Source organism: Corvus moneduloides, chromosome 6 (assembly GCF_009650955.1).
Source record: "Corvus moneduloides isolate bCorMon1 chromosome 6, bCorMon1.pri, whole genome shotgun sequence".
In the NCBI taxonomy this organism is placed as follows: Eukaryota; Metazoa; Chordata; class Aves; order Passeriformes; family Corvidae; genus Corvus; species Corvus moneduloides.
This window is the reverse complement of record NC_045481.1, coordinates 61323326-61328537: the sequence shown is the minus strand read 5'-3', so window position 1 is coordinate 61328537 and position 5212 is coordinate 61323326. Positions and strand designations below refer to the sequence as shown.

General features: G+C 46.0%; 1 long non-coding RNA gene across 1 annotated transcript; it reads right to left on the bottom strand.

Annotated features, from left to right (window-relative positions):
* Nucleotides 1-562: 562 nt before the first annotated feature.
* On the bottom strand, nucleotides 563-4026 carry LOC116445806. The gene is made up of 2 exons (XR_004240889.1): nucleotides 3754-4026; nucleotides 563-1900 (listed from the first exon to the last, which is right to left on the bottom strand). It is a non-coding gene; the product is annotated as an uncharacterized LOC116445806 (long non-coding RNA).
* Between the last annotated feature and the right edge of the window lie 1186 nt (nucleotides 4027-5212).

Here is a 5212-nt window from a genome sequence, read left to right as displayed (position 1 = left end):
ACCCAGACCTCTCAACACTCTTGTTTCTTTCCCATGTTCACAACAATTTGCCAGCAACATTTGAGAACAGAGCAGTCGTTTTAGAGCAGCCTCTTTGTGTCAAGAGATGTGTACACACCACACAGCTGCATCTGAGCTGCAGCACAACCCCCGGCTAGAGCATCCTTCTAGGGGTGCCAAAGGATTGAAACAGTCCTGAGAGGTGTGTCCGAAGGTTTCCCTGAGCCAGGGGGTTTAGAGGCAGTGCTGTCAGGTCCTCTGAGGCTGAATCCCTGTCTCAGTTCCCAGCAGCCATGACTGCTGGTCGGGAAGTTCCTCCGGGTGAGCCTCGGTCCAGCCCTGCCCAAATGATACTGACCAAGGAAGCAGAAACGTAATACGTGTTGAGGGAATGGAACTTGGCTAGAACTTCCACTTTGAGGATAACCTACACAAAAAATAGTCCAACCCTAGAGGAGAATGAAAACTGAGGGAGAATCAAGAAGGGAGCCTGCAGGGACTTTCCATTATCTGGAGTATAAGAATGAAGATAACCACAAAACCAGCGCAAGGATCAAAGATGATCTCTTCAAATGCAGATACCGCTTTTTAATGCACAAATAGCAGACAAGGGACAGAGTAAAGTAAAGGAAAATAGCTGTCTGAAGTTGATAGGGATGTTTAAAAAAGTTTCATTAAATCATCAGTGACTTTTTCACAGCATCTTGCAGCACACCTGGGAACTGGACCTTTGCACAGGAGAGTGATTTTGTGAACAAGTTCTTCCTACACTTACTCCTTTCATAAAATTTTTGTCTTTCTGTCTACTGTAACCAAACTTTTCAAGAGAGTATCTGGCAAATGAATGCAAAATGGTGAACACATCTTAAAATCTGGTCATTATAAGGATGCCCAGCTGGGAGTTGAGCTCTTCCGGACAGTGAGTTCCTTAAAAAGTGCAGTTCCCCACAGGACAGTGGGTAATAATTCTGGATTTGAGAGCATCCATGGGAGCAGGCTGCAGCAGGAAGGAGGGAGAGGATTTAATCAGGACACTGAGACCAGTTTAGGGGTGGGGAAACTCCAACCCAGCCCAGCCATTCCAGCCCCCGCTTCCTGGCCCTGGGTGTTCCTGGTCTTGCTGGAGCCTCCTGCCCATTCCAGCCTTTCTCCAGCGTGGAGAAGTAACTGGGGGGGAGCTAGACCATGCAGCAGCTGAGGCCAGCAGAGGAAAGGACTGGGAGCTTTGCTGGCAGTGCAGTTGGGAGTGTGACATTTCCAGTCAGAGGCGACTGGAAATACATGATGTTGAGCTTAATGAAGAGCGAGGGAGGAACAAGGCATGAGGGTGGGTGCTAGCAGGGATTAAGCTCCACGAAAGGTCATTGTCTGATGGAAGGGAGGGAGCAGAAAAGGGAAGACAGAATGCCTTCTGAGCAAGAAGAGGGTTTTCATGTAGTTCTTCCTTGGTCTTTATTTTCTGAGGTGTTTACACGATGCTTTGAATCTATGGGTTGGTGGGCCCAGATTCCAACAGAATAATCAGACCTGCTCCATCCTGCAGCTGCTTTCAGCTGTTATTTTTGTTCTGTGGGTTCCATTTGAGGGTCAAAAAACTTGCTAAACACACACAAATGGCCTGCATAGTGTTTTGGAGATGTGGGTATTACCACATTAATTTCAGTTAACGCCAACCTCCCTTGTCACAGCCTGGCTCAGGGCAAGGGGAGAGCCCAGGGATCCCAGCTCCCCATCACATGGGCCAGAGTGGACGATGGATGTTTTTCCTCCCAGGAAGCAACTCAGTATCAATGTCCAGTGACAGCATGCGCCATCAGATCACTCTGTGCTCAGGATAGGAAGTGTTATTCATTCTTCTTTTGGGACTGCAGCAAATTCCTGCACAAAAAAAGCCAGCCAGCTAGGAAAAGGGAAAAAAAAAGTATGGCTGAAGTAAAGCTCAGTGATTTAATTAAACATTTAGATTAACTCTCCCCAAAAGCCACGAGCAAAAACACCCCAAAGCATGTGCAAAAGACAGATGCTTGTGGATGGACCTGCACAACCTTTTTCACAGCCTTTTATGTAACTTTGGTACAGGCTTAGACAAAAAAGTCGTCCTGTTCTTTCCAAGCCAGCATGAAGCACAGCCAGGAAGTGTTAGTCATCAGAGAGTTTTGGTAGTCGTAGTTTGGAACCCCCACTGGAGTGTTTGCTTTGTGCACTGCTAAAAAATCTAACCCGAGAATTGGCCACTATCTCGGTCAAATCACATTTCTTTCTAAAATAGCTTTTGACTAAATTATCGCTATTAGGAGAAATTTTCCTTTTCACGCCCTCACAACACAAGACAAATGCAAAAGAAACAACCCTTCCCTCCTCCCCAAGGAATTGTAACAACATTTTTTTCAGTGAGATTTGTAGGATTTTTTATTAAAATGTATTCTGAATTGTGTTTTAATGGGGGAAAAAAAAGAAAGAAGTTATTATTTTTGTAACCAAAATAAAGCAGATGTAAAATTTTTCTCAGAAGGTTTTTACCCTCTAGAATGAAACTGAATTTTTTCGTGGATTAGTCTGAAAAACATATTTTAAGATTTTGTGAAACAATACATGGCTTTCTCCAGTTACTGGCCATTCTCAATGGTACATCCATCCTGTAGGCTTCTGTGTTCTGGCAAATTTTGGAAATTGCCAGTTTTGGCCAAATAAACAGTATTTTTATGCATAAATAAAATTTGCTTCTACAATCAAGATGATTCTCTGTGAAGCATTTAAGCCCTAAGTGCAAATGGTTATGTGTACTTTGAGTTCCTGAAATGAATCATGGAAAACTCTGACATAATAAGGTGCTGTTATTAAGTGCTATACAGCTACAGTTGCTATAAAAGTGAAGAAGAAACCCGAGGTGGTGAAATAAATCTTCAGCTGGGACAAATCAGCACAGCCCTATTGAACTGACAAGAGCTACACTTAAACAGAGATTTTCATATGGCCTGTCATTCACTATACCCAATAAACTGTGGTGGAGACAAGTGAAGTAACATGGTTTATCCCAAAGGCTCTCTTAACTTTTTGGGAAAGTTCTCCTCGATTTTGGTGGTGTAGGACTGTGCTGCTCAGGGACACTTTCCTCCTGCACACTCACATGGCAGCATTCACGTCTGGGTGCCTGAGTAAATTTGCTCCTCTTGGCCCTAAATAACTCCACCGAAACAGATCCCTTATGATCCCTGCATGGTGTAGGCTCACAGAATCCTGGCCCAGCCTCTCCCATGGAGGAGGATTTTATCAGTGTGGGATCTCCTCCCACTGCTGGCAAGCAAAGCAGTGTTACCTCAAAGGTGGGTCTGCCTTAAGCACCACAAAGTAGCACCAACCCATGAGGAGGGAGACTTCAGCTCTGACTCAGGTCACAACAGGTATGTTATTCCCAACCCGGCAAGCTTCTGTTTCAAGCATTAATTTGCATAAAGACTAAAATTACTTAATCACAGATGCGCCCTTTTCGGGCATGTTGCCTCTGTTTCCTTCAGGATTTTGAGGAATTTCGTAACAGTGCTCTGACATCATTGCACCCAGACACAATGTGCACCATTGTCAGATAAAGCATGGGTTTTGCAGTTGCATGACTGTGTAGCTTTTCCTTTCTATTACCCAATGTTTTCCTTCTCCAGTTATGAATGCTCTGAATCACACACATTCTTCTGGGGAATGATGAAGACATTCCTGTTTTAGGGAAAACCAAAGCAAAGAGGGATGGTTGTGTCTTACCTGTTCATAAAGGATGCTCAAGGCTACGCCAGAGTGGCACAAAGCAGAGCACACAGGAGAGGTGGAATGCTTCCAACACTCTTTCCCACTTCCTTCAAGGTCAGATCCCCTGCATGCAGCTGGACAGCTTAGATTAGACACCAGCATGTCCCAGGAAATTGACACCTATCCTTATGGACTCTAGGCAGGGAAGTGTCGTAAGGAGGACCAAGATAAAAAACCGAGATGGTGGATATTCATATGACTGACATTCTGCCTCAGAGTTCTCACACAAAGCCCTCTCTCTCTGCCTGACATGCAGGCGCTGCATTCCCAACGCATTCTTGCAGCCTACACCACATCCCCGAACAATAGCCAGCCTTCTTTCACTCTCCTGCCTCGTCTCTCTGAACAGCCCTCTGTTGACAACCCAGGCTGTTCTCACTCCCGAAGAATTCAAAAAATTGAACGATACAAGGACAGCCTGTGACTTCCAGGAGGCATCTTGGAGCATCCTATTTTTAAAACTGCGGTTTGGTGCTTCTTTCTCTGTTTTGTTTCTGTTTCAAAGGAAACCTCCAAAAATGCAGTTGCCTGCAAATCCACCCTCAGACCAGGGAGCTGCTCTGAATGCGGCACCACTAATAGCTGTAAAATGCAAATACACGGATGGCTTTCTCTGTTGGGCCATTCCAGAGCAGCCTTTCCCCTCTAAGCTTTAATGTTAACGTTGAGTGCCAAACTGGCAGCCCCTGTGCAATTGAAATGTTTGCACAAGGAGAATAGATGCGTTGGTGTTTGCTTGCCTTGCCAACCAGGTCCCAAGCCTCAAAATGGACATGTAAGGTCAAGACAGTCCAGCCTTCTTCACACTCATGCCAACTCCTGTTCCTAAGGAATGACGAGTTTTGGTCGGGTGACAAGGATAAATATGAGCAGTGTGCATCTCTCCTTCATCTCACATGAGCAGCTGGCCATGAGCCAGAACTAACAGGAGAGATGAGGAATCATGGTGCTGAACTTGCTGGGGTTTTCCCTCTTTCCTTGTTTGGTGATACACATCTGTACCTGGGCAATATATCCCAGAAACCATGAGAAAAAGGAGAGGAGAGGAGAGGAGAGGAGAGGAGAGGAGAGGAGAGGAGAGGAGAGGAGAGGAGAGGAGAGGAGAGGAGAGGAGAGGAGAGGAGAGGAGAGGAGAGGAGAGGAGAGGAGAGGAGAGGAGAGGAGAGGAGAGGAGAGGAGAGGAGAGGAGAGGAGAGGAGAGGAGAGGAGAGGAGAGGAGAGGAGAGGAGAGGAGAGGAGAGGAGAGGAGAGGAGAGGAGAGGAGAGGAGAGGAGAGGAGAGAGGAGAGGAGAGGAGAGGAGAGGAGAGGAGGTGATATTGGCTCAGCTGGTCACAGTATGGTGCTGGTAACACCAAAGTGAATTCAATCCCCATATGGGCCATTTACTTAAGAGTTGGACTCCGTGATCCTTGT